This window comes from Dipteris shenzhenensis, chromosome 4 (assembly GCF_047967505.1).
Source record: "Dipteris shenzhenensis isolate YYH24624 ecotype China chromosome 4, Dip_SZ_1.0, whole genome shotgun sequence".
In the NCBI taxonomy this organism is placed as follows: Eukaryota; Viridiplantae; Streptophyta; class Polypodiopsida; order Gleicheniales; family Dipteridaceae; genus Dipteris; species Dipteris shenzhenensis.
This window is the reverse complement of record NC_141599.1, coordinates 1,570,836-1,591,458: the sequence shown is the minus strand read 5'-3', so window position 1 is coordinate 1,591,458 and position 20,623 is coordinate 1,570,836.

Here is a 20,623-nt window from a genome sequence, read left to right as displayed (position 1 = left end):
GTGAAGATGAACCTCCATTGGTTGAGGTATGTGGGTGATGTCACCACACACCACGAGTTCTCGACTAATTGGGAAGCTAGGCTAGATAGAGTCAAGGCTCCCTTAGGATCCTTAAAAGTAGAGGAAATGCCTCTACATATAGTGTAGCCCCCACTGGAAGTTGGTCCACCATGGAAGGATAAGTCTCCAAAGGCCAAAACCCCCAAGAATCCTTAATGGAGAAGTAACCCTCACCAAGGGTCTTGGAAGATGAGGAGGCTGATCTATGTCAAGTCCCCAATCACTTCAAGGCATATGCAATCCAAGACCACAAGATACTCCTTGAGCCGGCCAAGTGTACTGCTCAAGAAGGAAAGCATCAAGGGTATGATGGTCCAGCTAAGATCAAGGAAGTGGACCTTGCATCAGGCAGTGGGGAACCTAAGCCAATCTATATAGCTAATGACCTCTCCCCTAAGTAAGAGGAAGCTCTGGTTACCCTCTTATAGGAGTTCTAGGATTGCTTCATCTAGAAATATACCAACATGAAGGGTGTGCTTCTCGAAGTCATACAACACACCATCCCATGATGGAGGACGTAAGGCCGGTGCGGCAGAGACCCTACCCTATGAATCCAAAGTATGCAATGATTGTTTGCAAAGAAATACAAAAGTTGATCGACGCATGATTCATGCATGATATTGAGCATATGGAATGGGTGTCCCCAATAGTTATAGTACTAAAAAAGAATGGTAAAATTAGAGTATGCATGGGTGTCCCCAATAGTTATAGTGCTAAAAAAGAATGGTAAAATTACAGTATGCATGGATCTCAAAAAAGTGAACGTTGTGACTCACTAGGACCACTACTTATAGAGCATGTCTTGGAGAGGGTCGCCGTGACAAGGAAGCTTATAGCTTCCTAGATGAGTTCTCAGGATATAACCAAGTGTCCAATGCACCATAGGACCAACACAAACTGCTTTTGGCACAGAGTGGGGGTTTATGCTTCAAAGGTGATTCTTTTTGGGATCATTAATGCCCCGCTACATTCCAAAGGTTTATGATTATGGCATTCAAGGAATACCTAAGGAACTTCCTAGAGGTTTTCCTAGATGACTTGTGCATCCATTCCAAATGGGATGACCATCTCAAGTACCTGAGAGATTGGTGTTCGAAAGATGCCACCTCTACTGAATTTCCCTCAATCCCTTGGAGTGCCAGTTTTGCATTTAACATGGGTCATATTAGGACATCTACTGTCCAAGAATAGGATCTCCAAAGATTATAATAAAATTAAACTTATCTTGGAGTTACCCCCACCCACCAATGCAAAGGGTGTATAAAGGTTTAATGGGCACACGGGCTATTATCATAGATTCATATACGATTATGCCGAGATTGCCCACCCATTGTACAAACTGATGGTCATCTTCTGCTGAACGAAAGAGTGCCAATCCTCTACAAAACCCTCAGGCTTGTTGTCCTAGCCTTAGCCCCAATCTTGCAAGTACAATTGGAACCTGGTCTTTCATGTCTGCATCGATGCTTTGAAATTTGCAATAGGGTGCGCATGTTGGTGCAACTAGGTGAGTATAACTTGCATTACCCTCGATATATTTTGCAAGTCGCCAACTAAATGAGGCCCAAATGAATTATACCACAATGGAGCAAGAAGGATAGCCATGGTTATGCGGGTAAAAAGCTAAGACATTACTTGTTGGCAAATAAGTTTTTCTTCTTTGTAGATCACCATGCACTCCTTTACTTGGTTAATAAACCATGCATGACCGGGTGCATCATGTGGTGGATGCTTGTCCTTTTAGAGTTTGATTTCACCGTTGTTGTGAGGAAGATATGCACACACTTTATGGCAAACCACATGTCTCGTATCCCTAATGGAGATCCAACCACGTGAGTGGATGATGATCTTCTAGATGCCCCGCTATTCCTTATTGATCTAGTATTGGAATGGGCACAGGAGATTGGACACTTCCTAGCCAATGGATTTCCTCAAGATAAAACCCTCAATAAGGATCAGGCCAAGAAACTCATCAAGGATGCAGCTCCTTATCAACTAGTAGTCGGCCAACTCTATCGCATGGGCAAGGATGGCATAATGCACTGTTGCATCTGAGAGGATGAATTTGTAAAGGTATTGGAGAAAGCCTCATTGGGCATTGGAGGTGGTCACTTCTTCGGGGAACTTACAGCTCATAAGGTGCTACAAGTAGGATTATGATGGCCAACCCTCTTTGCCGATGTGACCGAGTTTGTCAAATGCTGTGACCCCTACTAGCGGGCCTCCATTTTCCACAATCAAGACTATATGCCTTTAACATGAGTCCTTACAGATCAACCCTTTGAAAAGTGGGGCATTGATTTCATGGGATGAATCAGTCTAGCAGATAAAGGTGTCCAATACATAATTGTGGCCACAGACTACTTCACCAAGTCGGTAGAGTCCAAGGTAGAGTCCAAGGCCACCAGGAATGTAGATGCACGGAATACTGCCAAGTTCCTGTATGAGCACATGTATGAGCACATGATATCATGCTTTAGCCTTCCACTGGAAATAGTAAGCGATCAAGGAACACATTTTATCAATGATACACTCTGCATTTTAATGAGCGAATTCCTCATCGTTCATAGGAAATCCACTCCTTATTACTCCAAAGCAAATGGCCAAGTTGAGAGCTAAAAAAAACTCTTGAGCCGCACGATGATGCACGGCGGCTAGTCATAATGACTGGGAACATAAGCTTACCGCAGCACTATGGACTTATCAGATGGCTATAATGTCACCACTAACTGCATGCCCTTCAGCCTAATGTTTGGGGTGGAGGCGGTCATGCCAATGGAATTTATTGTTCCAAGCCTCAGAGTTGTAGCTAGAGATCAATTATTCAAGGAGGCGATTCCCGAAAGGCTGATTGAGCTAGAAAAGCTGGATGAAACCAGGTCAAGAGCGTCCTATGGCATAAAAGTTGAGAAATTACACGACAAAAGGTGGTTTGATCGCAATCTACAAAACAAGGATTTAAAGGAGGGTAATCTCGTGCTACTATACAATGTGAGAGACATGAAGTGCAAATTGAAATATCGAGGAATGGGTCCTTATCGGGTCGTGGAAATAACACCACAAGTGTCAGGCATTGCAGGCCATCCATTGTGAAAAGGAGCTTAAGAAGGAAGCTGCTCGTATGAAGCGACTATAGAACGGTTAAACCCCTTGGATCTCACCATTGCCCCTGTCGGGTACAAGTGGATATTTTAGTTGTACAAGAAGGGAATTTATTCAACAGAGGCCTTCATCAACCCTAGGACAAGACACAACCTTATATCTTACGAAATGTGCAATCAACTCGTGAAGTTTGAGGTAACCATGGAGCCCATGCCTGTCATGGTATGCCTCGTGAATGGAAAGATCTCGCCCACAATAGGTTGTGTAGAATTACCCATCTCAAGAAATAACCATGCCATGGCGAGTAAATGTTATGTTATGCCTGCAGGTGCCATGGACAAATAGGTCATTCTTAGTAGAACTTGGGACTGGGTGGTTAATTGCCATATTGATTTTTGGCACGAATGCACAACAACACTAACCAATGAGGGTCACACATCGGTTATCTTGATTGACTTTGGATCTCCAGTGGCAACTGGCAATTACATCCGCATTCTAGCTCTGGCCAGCAAGGCAGCCACCTCCTTGTATACAACCAAGGCTTCCTCATCCACTTTTGTGTCTATCAAGTCCAAATCTGTGTCTTCCAATGCAAGTACCATACTCTCAATCATAACTTCTACATCGGTTGCCCTTCCTCCCATTTTTCGACCGAAGAAGTAAAAGCTCATTGTATACAAAGTGAAGCCCTTCTTGTCTCAACACTCATTACCCCACAGTAAATCACTCCCTAAGTGCATCTTTGCTTCCCCCCTTACTTTCCACCCCGCCTCTCCTGCCATCTGCAAGACCAAGGACATCTCGGATAGCACGACGCATGTCAATGGGCAAGAAACAAAAAAATCAACCCCAATGGATCTCCAAATGGCTGCTTTAAGCCTAAGGTTACTATGAGGGTAATAGGTGTATCTAGGTGCCTAGGGCTCCCAACCACTCCTCGTCCACCATTGGGGTACCCATTAGGACTCCACTCACAAGGCCACCCAACGGCAAGGAAACAATGGCACCACAAGATCCTGCCTCTTAAAATGAGATAGCGCCACAAGAACCCACTATTGGAACTTCAAGGAAAGATATAGCCAAGGTACGACCACAGGAAACCCCCTTGCCTCTTCACATGATCCTACTACAAGAATCAACTATACGAGCAACCGCAATAGGTACACAAGAACCTGTTGCTAAAAAAGGGAAGGGTGGGGCATACTGAAAAATGTCAAGAAATGTCAAAGTCAGAAAAATACACTCAAATGGCACCCCAGAATGACTCCCCTCTCCACGACAAGTGGGTTATTATCTCCACAATCGCTGGGTTATTATCTCCATGACCGTCAAGTTATTATCTCCATGACCACCAAGTTATTATCTCCACATCCGCTAAGTTGCTATCGTAGCATCCACTGGGTTGCCATCGCAGCATGCGTTGGGATAGAAAACTATAAAAGCGACACCTTGGGGCAAAATCCGTGTGTTAACAGTTGTAGCCAAACTGTTGCAATTTTTTTTCTAGAAGCTAACAACCCTCCCTCCATAGCCATCCTGCTTTCTTTCCTACACCCCAATTTCCTCGTCTACATGAATTCATGCTCCGAGAGTTTTGATGACTCTTTGAGCAATCTTTTCACCATCTACCACTTTGGCCCCATGGATTCCATCCAAACCCACGTCTCCACTGCTAGCTTCTCTAGCCCATCCACTACCCCATCCACCACTATAGCTTAACCATTTGCTCCCCTTTCTACTCCATCCATCAATTTCCCTCTTTGTCTTTCCCTTCTCGATCACATAACCCAACAAGAGTTGGTAGAATAGACCCATGGCCAGCCCCGTCCTGAAGAGAGTGGTCAAGGTTCCTTGCTTAGACAACTTGTGCATAAATTCCAAATGGAATGATCATCTTCAGTACCTAAAGTTAATCTTTGAGAGGTGTAGATTGTATAGGATATCCTTAAATCCTCTCAAGTGTCAATTTTGGTCAAACACAGAGTGGTTCTTGGTCAAATAGTGTCAAAGAATGGGATCTCCATAGATTACAATAAGATCAAGCTCATCCTAGAGTTCCCCCACCCACGAACGCCAAAGGGGTGCAGTGGTTTATAGGCCATATAGGCTACTATCAAAGATTTATCGTGTTCTATGCGGTCATAGCCCGGCCATTGTACAAGCTACTGATAGTCTTTGAGTGGACCAAGGAGTGTCAAAAATCCTTTGACACCCTCAAGCTAGCTCTAGACACATCGGTATTACAGGCTCTGGACTGGAATCTAGTATTCCATGTCCACATAGATGCCTTAAACTTTGCCATAGGATGCATGTTAGCTCAGCCAGGGGAGTACAACTTGGACAACCCTGTGTACTTTGCTAGCCGACAATTAAACGACGCCGAGGTTAATTACACCACAACAGAGAGGGAAGGTCTAGCCATGGTTTATGCAATTAAGAAGTTTAGGCATTACTTGTTAGCCCCAACAAGTTTGTCTTTTTGTTGATCATTAGGAAACCTGGTTAGTAAAGCTTGCATTGCGTCTCTTTGTTGATCATTAGGAAACCTGGTTAGTAAAGCTTGCATGACGAGACGCATAACCAGGTGGATGCTAATCCTCCTGGAGTTTGACTCCCAGTTGCGGTGCGTAAGGGAAAGACCCATGTCCTAGCCGAACACCTCTCGAGGATCCCCAATGGAGAACCTCCAATGTGACTTAAGGATGACCTCCCAGATGCCCCCTTATTCTCATTGACATAATGCCGGAATGGATGGCTAAAATAGGCCATTCCTTGGTGAACGGGATACCTATCGTTAAATTCCTAAAGAAGGATAGGGCCCAAAAACTCATTAAAGATGCAGAACCATACCAACTAATCGCAGGCCAACTCTACCACATGGGAAAATATGGCATTATGTGTTGGGGTAAAGGCCAATGGCCTAGTATATACCCCTTTGTACCATACATACATAATAAGAGCTTACCTTGATCTGGGTGAGTTAGCACCCACAATTTCGGTGTTCTCCCTTTCTTTGTTGCTCTCCGATAAGACTCCTCTCTATCAATTGGTATCAGAGCTCACGGTGTATGGAGAGATGGAGAAGAGAATGCACTAGGTGGTGCAAAGCATTCTTTGCCTTCGATGTACTTGGTGATCTCCGGGGGAGAGGCATTTGCAGAACGAGGTCGGTGAGGACATCGCCACCACGGAGATTGCCAAGGATTGCAAGAGACTTCCGTGCATCGGTGGAGATCTCATCCACAAACTTGTGGAGTTTTCGTTCGTGAGCTGCAGCTTCATCTTTGTTACGTGGCAGTTTTCTTGAAGAGGAATGCGAAGCATAGGATAGTTTTTCCTCTTCAAGAACAGCTCGTTTTTCACTATAGAAGCTTTAGAAAAGCTCTCGGGATCCTATTCTATCTTCCCACAAGCTTGTTGAACTGCTTCTCAACTCTCAAGGGACAAAATTGAGCTGTACACAAGGAGTTCTCAAGCTTTTCTACTGCAAACAAGATGTTCTTCAGCTTGCCTTGCTACAAGAAGAGTTTTTGCAGTAACTCCAGCCTAGAATGATCCAAAACCAGGCTGTAATGAGTTGTGTTCTATGAGTTATCTATGCTACAGGCTGTTCCTACAGAACTGCAATTGAAAAATCTCTGGTATACATGGTTGCGGGCTTCTTTCCTGCATCTGGAAGCTTGTTTGAGATTTTCCCAAACTTTGGATACTAGTTAGGCACCTGATCGACAATTCAGAGCATTGTAGCAAGCTTGGAGGAGTTATAAATGGTAGTTTTAAGCACACACTAGCAGGCTGGAAATTTCTTCAAGCAGTTTTTTGACAGTCCGGTACAGTTAAAGTGTTCTTTTTCAACATTGGAAGCTCCAAATTGAGCTCTATTAGGCTCTAAAAATTGTTTTCTATATATTCTAGCCTTCCACGGAGCTAGAAGTTCATTTGGGAACAAACCATAGTCGCTACATTGCCATCTACAGTGGCTGGAATTGTTGCAGGAATCCTTGCTTTGTCATTTTGGAAGGTCACCTATAGCATGTGAAAGCACCACAAATCTTGGATGTGAATACTACATCATTGCCTATCATATTTGGAAGCTAATGCAACTTTTGGAGCAACAAAAGCAATTTTTGACTTGTGCAGGCACTTTTGGGGCACTAAGTTGGATGCTTGGTGAGTGGCAAATGCATATATTTGATGCCTAAATGGATGCTCATATGCAGTGAGGCCAAGTACATGCAGTAAATGCATTTTGGGGGCACTTGCAAGGCATTTTTTATTCTCTGGTATGCAATTACAGAAAGTGGTTTATGCTCTTGATGTAACAGTCAATGCATGGTTTATGCTTTACATGTCACTTTCAGAAGAGAACATCTCTCAAACTGTCAAGATTCAGAATCTGAGTTGAACAGAAAAGTTGTAGACTGTTTCAAGGGCTACAACTTTGCTTTTGAAAGTTTTCTGATCTGGATTATCATGTCAAAAGTTATTAGACCTGAAAGACAGCAGAGAGTTGCGGTCTGCAACTTGTGACAGCAGTACAAAGTGAGCAAGTGGCTGTTTTCAACAGAAAATTTTAAAAAATCAGTAAGAATTTTGGACCTGCTATAAACTGAGAAGTTGTAGAGTTTTCTACAAGCTACATTTCTTATGTTTAAACTTTTTGCATCGGAGCTACCGTGCAAATGATATTGGCTGGTTTTGGGATGCCCTGAGGTCACTTACAGCAGAACATGTATTTGTGATGGTGACAGTGTGGCTGTTGTCATTGCAGTTGATATTTTTTGGGCTTGAGTTTGGTACATTGGTGCAGTGTATCCTGGTTGTTCTGTCATCCATTGTGATGGCTTTGGCATCAGAGAATGCATTGTTTAACATTGAGAAGTTGGATGGCACAAACTTCTCCCATTGGAAGGAGCAAATCTACAATGTTCTGGTGCAGAAGAAGCAAGTAAAGCCTATAAAACACAAAGGCATAAAGCCAGAGGATTGGGAAGATGATGAAGAGTGGAAGGAATTGGATGAGCTTGCACGCTCCACGATCATGCTCGTCAAGTGTATTGGCTGAAGAAGCTCATAGATCTTCGCATGGAAGAAGGGACTTCAATGTCTAGCCATTTAAATGAGTTTAACACAATTTTCAGTCAACTTTGAGCTCAGAAAATTGCCTTTGATGACTCAGTTAAGGCAATGTTCTTATTGGTCACCCTTCCTGAAAGTTGGGACACTTTTAGGACTGCTATAAGCAATTTAGCCCATGTAGGAGGCCTGACAAGCAGTGATGTTGAGAGTAGCCTTCTCATTGAGGAGGTAAATAGAAAGAACAATGCTGGAACTAAAAGTTCAAGTGCTCTCAATGTGAGAGGGAGGTCATATTCCAGGGGGAAATACCACGACAGAAATACAAGCAAGTCTAGAAGCAAATTTAGAGGAAAATCCCATGCTAAAAGGATTTGGAATGCTTCTAATTGTGGGAAGAAAGGCCATTTCGAAAAGGATTGCTACAAATGGAAGAACAATAAAGGCAAAGGCAAAGCTAATGTGCAGCCCAAGAAGGAAGAGAAATCCACGGTCAATATAGAGGAAGTGAATGCCATAAGTAATAATAGTAATGAGGGTGACATTCTTTATGCCTCTATGTTTGAGCATGCTTTTCTTGTGACTAGTGATGATGCATTGTCACAGAATTGGATACTAGACTCAGGAGCATCTTTCCATGTCACTCCACATAGGGAGTGGTTTATCATTCATGATGCAGGAAGGAAAGGAACCGTGAGACTTGGAAATGATTATCCATGTGACATTGTTGGAGTGGGAGATATCCACTTGTCTCTTCCTAATGGTTCTACATTTGTACTCAAGAATGTTAGGCATGTTCCAAATTTGAAAAAGAGCTTGATAAGTATGGGACAGCTTGATGATGATGGCTATCATGTATTTTTTGGCAACAATACATGAAAAATTAGCAAAGGGTCACTTGTGATTGCAAGAGGTTCCAAGCATGGAACGTTATACTCAATGCATGTGTCAGGCATAAGAGATAATGTGATCAATGTGACCGAGCAGCCATCCGTCTCTTTGTGGCATCGTCAGTTGGGACACATGAGCATGACAGGAATGAAGATACTTTCTGGTTTGCAGTATGTTCCCGTGTTTAATTTTTCAGATTTTAGCATGTCTGAGCATTGCATGTCTGGGAAGCAAACATGGTCTTCACATAAAAAATCTTTGGGCAAGAAGAGGCTTGAACCGTTGGAGTTGGTTCACAGTGATGTATGTGGACCTATGCCTACTGTCTCATTGGGTGGTGCTTCTTAGTTTGCTACTTTCATTGATGATGCTACACGGAAAGTGTGGGTCTATTCTCTTCGGAAGAAGAGTGATGCCTTTGATGCATTTCAAAAGTTCTTAGCATTTACTGAAAATCAGTCGGGCAAGAAGCTCAAATTCTTGCGCGCACTGATAATGGAGGAGAGTATACCTCTCATGCATTTAAGAATTTTTGTGAGCTACGTGGCATCAAGTGGGAGTTGACTACTCCTGAGAATCCTTCTCAGAATGGGGTTGCTGAGAAGATGAATAGAACTATTCAAGAAAGGAATATAAGCATGCTTTCTAATGCCAGTCTACCTCATGGCTTTTGGGCTGAGTCTATCAAGACAGCAGTACATCTTATTAATAGATCACCTAGCAAGGCACTAGATGGGAAAGTGCCTGAAGAGATTTGGTCAGGCAAGCCACCATCTTATGGGCATCTTCGTGTATTTCGCTGTGAAGCTTATGTTCATATCCCTAAGGAAAAACGTAGCAAGCTTGATCTAAAGTCAAGGAAGTGCATTTTTCTTGGATATGGTGATTCAGGCGAGATGGGATACCAATTGTGGGATCCAGAGGCCAGGAAGATAGTACGCAGCCATGATATTATCTTTAATGAGGACAAGATGCACAAGAAGCCAGAAAAGATTGTTGAGATACACAGAGTGGTGTTTCAAGAGGATGGACAATGACCATATGAGAGGCATGCACAACTTGTTCCACATGATGCAGGGCATGGACAGCCCATAGATCGTGAGGTGGGAGAGCCACATCTAGGTGGACAACCTCAAGTTATGCAGGAAAATCAGTAGGGACAGCAAGATGCTCATGGTGAGCAAGTGTTGAGACGTTCCAATCGTACTGACTAGGAGCACAAGTTCACTGCAGCATGTGAGCCTACCAAACGTCATACAAAGTGGCAACCAACTGTACCCCCTTCAGCTTATTAGCCTTCAGGGTCGAGGAAGTTATGACAATGGAGTACGTAGTAGCCCCAGCCTATGTGTTGCAACTAAGGAGAGACTCATAAAAAATGCTTAAGCTGAGTGCCTAACTGACCTTGAATGGGTAGATGAGATAAGATTGCGCAAACGTACTACCTTCAAGTGGAGAAGACGAGGTGCAAAAAATTGTTCGACCGCAATCTCAAGAACAAGGACCCAAAAGAAGGAGACTTAGCACTCCTCTATAGCGTCCGCAACACCAAGCACAAACTTAAATATAGGGCATGGGTCCCTACCGCATATTGGAGATCACTCCACAAGGCGCATGTAGAATTGCCACCCTAGACAGGGTCGAGATGGACGGCTACCTCAATGGTTAGCAAACTGCAAAGATATTATGGTCCCCTCACTCTTTAGACTCTTGAGGCCATAACCAAGAGAAAGATATCAAGGCCAAGGTAGCGCGAATGAAACGCCTGGCTATTAAAGAGGCCAAGATACATAATGCTAAAATCAAGCAAAAGAAACAAATGGCTCTATTTAAGGCTACAGTAGAACACCTAGGCCTGACTGATGAATTAACAATAGATACGGCTAGGTTGAGTATTTATTTGTAGGGTCCCAGTACAAGGGTGAAGGCACTTGTGGATCCAAGATCGAGTCATAATAATTTCATCTCCTGTGAGGTATGGGAAGTGCTAAAGGTACCGCTAAACCTCAATGGCACTTTAGTTTGGGTCATTAACAACCAAATTTTAAATACATTGTGTTATGTGGATTTGAAACTAACTATTGCTTGCCATGTGCTAGTAGATACTCGATTTTATGTTCTTCCCATAAAAGCGTCAGACAAATAGATGATCCTTGGGAGAACATGGTGCGATTCCATCAATTGCTAAATCGACTGGAGAGTGCTTACATCCACTCTTGCAATCAGTGGTGGCCATACCTCAATGATCCCACACTGTAAAGAGGACATTGCTTCCCCTACAGTGCAACCACATTCAAAGGGTAAGGCAATTTTGGAGGAGGATAATCCCGAAGCTCCGAAGACATCCCACCCCCCCATTCATTGTCGCAAGAAAGAGTTCCACCTCGACCTTTACAATAACCACAATGAAGGTGAACCTTCAATGCCAACTACTCTTTTGCCTCTTCTTCCCAAGCCCATTCCCATGAACAGGACTCAAATGTCTCGTGAACAATGGGTGCACAAGGACGTCCTCCCGAATCTCTGGAGACATCCCACCCCCCCATTCACTGTTGCAACAAAGACTTCCACCCCCACCTTGCTCAGGGTCATTACCCTAACCACAATGAAGGTGAACCTTCGATGCCAACTACTCTTATGCCTCTTATTCCCAAGCCCATTCCCATGAACAGGACTCGAATGTCTCGTGAACAATGGGTGCACAAGGACGTCCTCTGTGCGCAATGCTACTACTATGGCGGGCAACAATTTTGGATTTCCAAAATCGTGGAAAGGTTTCCAACCCCTCCTCGCCCCTTGAAGAGCAAAGTCTGACGATATCAATTGCCACACTAGCAATTGCCAATTCTCCAAGTGTAGAATGCTCACCCACGTTGGATCGCAAGATGGATCGCAAGGAAGCTCTTGGAGGCCCAAGGCTACTACCAAGGAAAACATTATATTTGGTGAGTATTTGGTCCTGAAACTTCAGAATCCAAGAGCTCACGGCAATTGGATTCCTGAGGTAGTAACACAAGAACCTGCGTCAATTCCTGATGCTGTCCCATAAGAATCTACCTGTATTTGAGAATGAACAAGGCCGCTTAGAGCAAGTGCCATGATACCACGGGTAGTACTGCTCAAGCAGAAAGTCAGCAAAGCCATCCAAGGAGCAACATAAGAACCGACCCCTAAAAGCAAGAAAGGTAAACAAGAACCTCCCTCAAAGCCTATGTGATAGTCGTCGGAAGTTTCATGCCAAGGGAAACACCTATAGTGTTGTCTAGCCCTACTTCCACTGCCAAGATGAAAGCCACAGTACCACAAGAACCTGCCTCTGCAACGGGTGCAGACACACAAAAACATACGTGCTTTGTTCCCAAGAATGATCATCAATGACAACACAACAGTGCTGATCCACCACTTACAACTAGGCTGATGAGCAAGATCAACACATGCTCTACCTGGCTAATGACAAAGTATGCTACTTGGAACTCAACTCTGCCCATCAACATAACATCAACTATATCAGGTGTGCATCTAGGTTAGGTGAGCCTATGCGGTAGGCATATCACGAACAAGCAATCACGAATAAGCACCAACAACTCACAAGTCCTTATCAATCATTACGCACCCACACAATTAAGGTCAGCATTAGATGAATACAACTGGTGCATTTATGCATTAGGGCATGCTGACCTCACAAGTCTCCACTGCCACATTGCTAGGTCTCTCTGCCAACATTCCATATCCTTGGCAGCACCCTAAGCATATCCCAACTCCCTCAACAGGTCAAATAAATATTAGACTCCAAATTCATACCTAACTGGCACCCATATTCCTTAGCCAGCTATCCCTCTAGGTTGGTGCCTTAGCCACCTATTCGGCCGATCAGTGTAATACTAGCAAGCCTCTGACTAGGTGCCCTATCCATCCTACCAGATCATCGCCATTCTTTTCTATCCCACCGGATCATTGCCAATCTCTGATCCTACTGGGTCGGCATCATACCACTATCCCCCTAGTTGATGGGATACTGAAAACTATAAAAGGACCCCCTATCCCCTCGGATTGTCGCTTTAGCAAAACCAGCAAAACTCTATCAGTTTTCTTCTTGAAATTCTAAAGGTTCTTGCAATCATCCCAATTTCCAAGCTGCCTTCAAAATAGCCGTTGAATGTCTTCTAACTCCTCCTCTACTGATTCATTGCTTGCTCACCTATCTTCCTTCTTTCCAATGGATCTTGATAATGAATTCTATGAATTTGAGCAAGAACTCGGCCTACACCCCTAGGATGCATTACTTGTTAATCTGTCACCCGCTGGTCAATCTGAGTCCTAGAGCACCCCCTCAGTATCCATACGGATTCCTTTCAATATCCCTGCAGCCAAACTCCAAATTGAGTAAGAGATCATTAATCAACAGACCACTCAAGAGCCAACAGTAGTAGCAGTAGCCTCCGCCCCGTCTTCTATGTTTTATGTTTTTAGTTAATTTGCCACATCAAATCTTTGTTGTCTAGAAGTTTTTTTCCCGATTCTCCCTTTTACGTAGGTCTTTCCCCTCGAATGAGAGATGCAATGTGTGCTCTGGCACAGGATGGTATGGTATTTGCATCAGGAACTTGCCTGATAAAAATATCATTTCCAAAACCCTCATCCATTGCACGTATGCCTCTGAATCTTGCACCAAGGAAGGAGGGAGGTATTCGAAAGCACCCCAAGCCCACACTAAAGACAACGTTCCAAGCCGCAACAAAGCAAGCATGTGGCGAGGGCCATCTAGGAAGTGTACACCAACACCAGCCTAGGGCAAGTACAAGGTTGTCAGGACACTCAAGTACTCTCCGCTCTATGAGGATGGATCTAGCAATTAAATGGCTGAGCCATACACTCCAAGTTTGTCTATGAGGGTTGGGACTATATGCTCTATTTCCCAATGCAGCAGCATACCAAGCCCTCAAGGATCCAGAGGTACAAGATGCATTGGTAACCACAGGCTTAAAGCCAGTAACAGATTGTCTGCCTTGCTACCTCAATATGAAGTTTCTCAGAGAGTTCATTAGCATGTACAACACAAATACCCATGCATGCATACTCCAACGTACTCCAAGATAACCTCCTACTTCCACCACTTGAATGTGGATTTAGTGCAGGCTGCCTTTGGTTTACTGGTGGTTAGGGACAAGTATATGCACTAAAAGAAAAGAGACTCGATGAGCCCCTCAACAATATCTACAACTACGATATAAAGAAGAGCAAAAGTAGGATCAATTTCTCTGAACTCACAGTCCTTCAGCTAGAGAAATATGCACGGGGGCTAAAGCTGCTAACACAAGTCAAGCATATGGACCACCACAGGCTATAGTGCCAAATATCCTCACCAGGCTTGCAGAACCTTAGATCACAAACTGGGCAGATTATTTCTGTGCATATATGAGGGAGGACTTGAAAACACATGGAGATGTCTTGGGCAACCCGATGCTCTATATGCTAGTCATCTACCATATGCTAGAATAGAAGCCATCGGTCAGATTTGGGCTAGCCGACAAAGAAGCCACAAGGGTGATCCATGCAAAAGAAGAGCCAGTGATGTCCGATCCCAAGAGACACAGGCTTAGCAAAGGCACGACTTCATCAACCGGCCCTAACCAATAGCCAATCGAAGGACAAGCAAGGGAACAATACGAAGATTGCCAAGTGCTAGACAGACAAAGATGTCTTGAGGCATCCAACCCCCAGTCAAAAGGAAAGCAGACGATTCAGGCCCCCATTGATGTAGACATTTTCCAAGGGGTAGATACAGTTGATACTAGCCTTCACCCTAGGGGAGAATAAGTTCCTCCCACCTCGTCCACTACCCAAGCTACCGCCATCGCTCCCATCCATGCCCGGGAGCCATCTTCCTTTGCCATCGGCACATCTTCTTGTCTCTAGGCGGGGCTAACAGAGGCTCTACAATTTTGCACCATGTCGGAATATAGAGCAACCGGTGGATACAACATGATGTTCATAGAATAACTATCAAGGGCAGACAATATGGAGCTCCAAATCCTTGATGCCATGGCCCAGCTCCCTCACATACTTCATACCATTTTACAACGAATGTAGGAGCATGCCACCCAGCTATCCTCCTCTCTACTATATGTTCAAGTTAGGGCACATGAGAGCCATATGCTCATGATCACTATGCAAGCCACTGGGAAAACCTTTTGGATAGAGCAGAAGAGTACAAGGCAAAGGTCAAGGACTTGGAGGTGACCGTCATGAAGTTCAAGGATGACGTTGAATCCCTGGTTCAAACCATGATGGACTAGTTGGACAAAATCAGAATCCAGCCTCACAACAGTAGAGGAGTGACTTGAACAAGCCGAAGAAAAGTACGCAAAAAGCACCAGGATGGTTATGAATGAAAAATCCAGATGCTCATAGGAGCGACGAGCTCTAACCATCACCTTGTAGAATGAGAATGAACGACTTCGCGCCTCTGGCCGGCCAGAGGATTCAACACTAGAAGACAAAGCTATAAAAATATAAATTAGCTCTAAATCTTGAGGTATGTTCGAGAATTTGTTGCAATGGTTGCACCAAGAAAGTGTGACTGTCACATTGGCTTTAAATAGCTTCCTATAAATAGATTTTTGTTATATGTATCTCTTTTCACAAGTAACTACATGGGTGAATATTGTTATATTAGGATCTTTGTTGGACCTTAAGAGGTGTTCTAACACATTGAGTTCTAGTGCTAATATAGTGAGACATCTAAACTATGATCTATTGTAGCCATTGTTTGTGAGTTTTAGGAAATGTTTTAGATACGAATAACTTTCTTGAGCCATAAATTATTACATGTCTTAATGGATTATAATAGACTTTGGGCCAAAATTGATCTACACATTCAAACTTGTAGTATGACACAACATATTGCTCTTGAAAATATGTTGATCATAAAACCATTGAAATTTCTATTTTGACATTTGAAGCATGTATTTAGGATTATATAAAAAGTTGCAACATTTTGTTGTGCATATATATGCAAGTGATTCTTCATTAAAAATGCTACTAGTTGATCTTTTCACAAACCAAAGGAGAGAACCAATTGACAACATTTTCTTTAAGGGGTGTGGAATGTTGCACTACACATAACACATTTGAGGATACACTCCATTTTTTTTGAAACTAGAAGTCTAAAAAAACAAAGAATATTATGGACCCATCATCCTACTTATTGTTCTCCTATTTGAGTCTATGCGCATCTACATTTGTATGGATGGTGCTATTCTTTGATTCTAGGCCCACTTAGTTAATTAGGGTGCATCATTAGCATATTGGTCTATATTCACACAAATGTGGAAAAACTTGATGTGAATATACAACCTAATAGGATCTATAGTCCTACCAGGTCTGGTCCCATGGACTACCTTTTCTATGGATTTCTCCATTTTTAAAATCCTAAACTAATCTAACCATTCAATTGGAGTGCATCATGAGTATGTTGGAATAGAGTAGCCCATGGAAAACCAAATTTGTGGGGATTCAAACCATGATAGGATCTAGCATTCTACCAAGTTTGTCCCTATTTAAAACTTATCGATAAGAGATCATGGAAGGAATGGAGAAATCGGTGAATGTCCTGAGGGCAAAGTGAAATAAAATTTTGTTGCATTAGGGAAAGAAAACTTCACAGAAAAAAAACACTCTTTTGTTGTAAGAATTGATTATTTGACATCCCTTGCCCCATTTCTTGCCAGCGCCCCCTCCCCAACCTTAGCTTGACCTTGAACAAGGGTAGTGGTCTATGAGATGATCTTTGCTTGGGTTGGACCGCAATGGTTTTTTTCCTTTTTGGGAAGAATAATTTGTCCATTACGTATTTGAAAATCATGGAATTTCCCACAGTTGAAGCACATGATAGTGATTGTGAACTAGTTAGTTCTAGCTTGGTTGACATACATAATTATTTACACAATTAATGTGAATCTTGAACTTGCTAAGGCAATGAGAACTAGCCAAGAGCATTATAGCAAGAGTCTCATATAAAATTTGTGCTATATTCATGGTTACCATAACCATGCCTAAACCTTGATAAGGGTTAAAGGTACACATTTACTTGGAATTCATTAGTAAATCTTAACAATGGGTTAGGATTAGTGCCATTCAAGTAGTAGTAAAGAAAGCATCACCACCAGCAATCCCTTGAGTTGTTGATTGGTATGGGTTAGGATTAGTGCCATTCAAGTAGTAGTAAAGAAAGCATCACCACCAGCAATCCCTTGAGTTGTTGATTGGTATGGCAAGGTCTATACCATATGGAACTTGTAGCTATTACAGTATGCCATAATATACATCTATATGTGAAAGGAAAAACCTAACAATAATGCTGGTATGAAGTTCCATGATGGCTAACATGAGATGATGTTTGATGAAGTGCCATGATGGGCACTAGATGATGGCATATCCTATTAGAAGGCTATAGCCATGATGTGATATGCTACTGGATATTTTGGCCATACCCTGAAGGTGGAGAGCATACAAGCTCTTCTATATGCTCAAAGTACATAAAGTGAATGAGAAGAGTGATACATAAAATAACCAGAGGCCATGTTGAAGGCATACTTCATGCCAAGGATAGCTTGAAGGTGGAGCATACTAACTCTTCTATATGCTCAAAGTAGGTAAAGTGCATGAGAAGAATGATATATAAGATAACTAAAGGCCATGTCAAAGGCATAGCCCATGACAAGACACACAATGGCCATATCTAGAAGGCGGAGCATACAAACTCTTCAATATCCTTGAAGAAGATGAAGTGAATGAGAACACCGATATATAAGCTAACTTGAGGCCATGTCAAAGGCATAGTCTGTGAAAGATGTGTAATGGCCAATGGCCAAAACAAAGGCCATGATAGGACATGGGAATGGCCAAACCATGTAACGATTTAGCCAAGACATGTAGTGGCCAATGGCCAAAAGGAAGGCCATGATAGGACATGTAATGGCCAAAGGGAATGCCACGATAGGACAGGTAACGGCTAAACCATGTGACAGAGATATCCTAATTGAGGACAAGGAAGCGACATATATAGCTACAACCTCATGAAATATTTTGAGACAAGCCCTAGCCTAGTGCTAGAGGAGAAGCGAATAGATGTTGCACTAATCATGTGCCGACGCTTTGGGAGACATTAAAGCCTAGCTTGTCTTGCCATGGGTGCACTTTTGAGGAATTAGAATTGTTTGATAAGTCATACGATTGTTGCTGAGTGCCATATGAATGTTCGGACTCCCAAGGGAAAGTCACCTTTGGAGAAAATCCCTTGGGACCCATGGCAAGACAAGCTAGGCTTTAATGTCCTCCAAAAGCCAACCTTACTTTTATAGAAGAAATGGAAAGATACAATGAGATGAGCAAGATGACACCATGAGTTCCTATACAACATTACATAATGGTCTATTATTCTCCAGTTAGTGGAGTGAATGCAAAGTGGGTATATACAAGTAAGAAGAAATTCACCAATACTGTGAAATTCCAAAAAACAAGATATGTCATTTTTTACGAGTATATTGTAAAATTATGTTAGTATTGCTTCAATAAAAACACCCATGCATATCATCAATCATGTCATTGGGATCAATTCCGCACATATGGTTACCCTCCTTGCCAAAATGTGGCTCCATATCGTCTTCCATGATACATGCCACCCTCATCGAGGCTAGGGATAGTCATAGATAGAAATTGCAAATTCAAAAATCAATGCCATGTACCAAACATGAAAAAGGCACACTTAACTAATATGAAAGTTCCCTTGCATTAGGCAATGGGCTCCTTCCTTCAGTTGATGGAGTAGAACCTGTGGACTCTCATACCATGTTAGAAATAAGGGCAATAGACCTTCATTATCCTCGCAACAGAATCTGATGGCCCCAAGGCTCCCCAATACTCTCCAATTTCACTTCAAGCATTTGAATGGAGGGATTCCTCCCTCTACGTGACACTCTCTTGCAAGGCCAATCCATATTAGTTAACCCCCTCCCAAAGCCAGAGTTGTCCACAATACATCCCAATATCTATGGATATGGGAGGGTGGATCATAATGCTTATTGCGAGATCAAAATGGGTGGACCTAGTCCAAATACCCATGAATAAATTAGAATAGTCAATGTTCTATGTTTGAGAATGGTATTAATACTAGACTAAGAGAACACATGTCACATGCACTCTGGATTATGTATAAAGTTGTAGGCTAGGAAGTGGTGTGTGTGCCTAGATGGGCTATAGATATCCCCATCTTATGATGCTTGGGATTTTATAGGGCTCCTTGGAAGCCTTTTGTAGGCATTTTGAAGACCATGTCCAGCCAATGACCACCATGATCAACAACATCGTCCCATCTTGCTTGTTGTGGTTGGCCATTATATGGTTAAATCGGATAGTCTCCCCTCAAGTATATAGAGTAAGTGGCCATTCATGTTGTGGCTAACTTGACATTCCCCCCCTGCTCCACCCCCGAAAAAACACCCCCAATGCCAAAACCAAATTGTTTATCGAGCACGCACTTTCACCAAGGTGTTTTGTGAAATTCCATTGACGAATTTTAGGTGCCAACCAAGTGGCACAATGACCATTTGTGCCCCCCACATGGGCATGATACATGTGCCACTTACTTACTACTAGTCTATGTTCATCCTCTCCTTCTTCCTTTACCTCCTCCATTCCCCTTCCTCTTCAGAGGAAAACCTATAAGACAAAACCTCCACCCCCTTAGGCTTCCATCTCTCTCTCTCTCTCCCCCCCCCCCCCCCCCCCTAATGCCTTCATTACAAGTCTAGCATTAATCCACTCTCGCTCCACTCACTCCCCTCTCGCTATCCAATGATATACCTTTTGCCACACACTATGATACGATACCCATGCTCCAAAATGCAATCATTTAAGATCCATTGGCCTCAAAAGGAGGACTCACAATGCGCAACCCTTCTAGAGTGGTGTTTGAGATTGGGTTGCATGAAGTGCCCTTCTTTAGGCAGAGGTGAGGAATCACCTCAACATCTCATGCCAAGGTACACATTTGCTCAGCCAAGTGCTCAACATCTCGTGCCAAGGTACACAATCGTTCGACCGGCTTCTCAAATTTTTGTTAGAATATGATTCCCTCTTTCATTTTGTGTTGTAAAGCATTATTTTGATGTGTTTCAGGGTGCTTGAATAAGAAACAAATGCATGTAGGTCACAATGGGTTCTAGTACTCAAGGTTCGAACAAATTGCAAATGTATTGTGGTTTCAAATGCATTCATGAGGTTGCATAGTGGAGGGATTTCATTACACACATGAAAGTACAGAGCAAAGAATAAATTGCAAATCAATTTGATTGCTAGTAGTGATTGTGTAGATAAGAGGACAATGGGCCTCTTTAGAATTGAAGGGTGGTTTCATTGCACAGATTGTAAAATTTAGAGAAGCCTATATCTACCATTCCATGCTCAAATCTTATAGTATGCATGAAAAATTTAT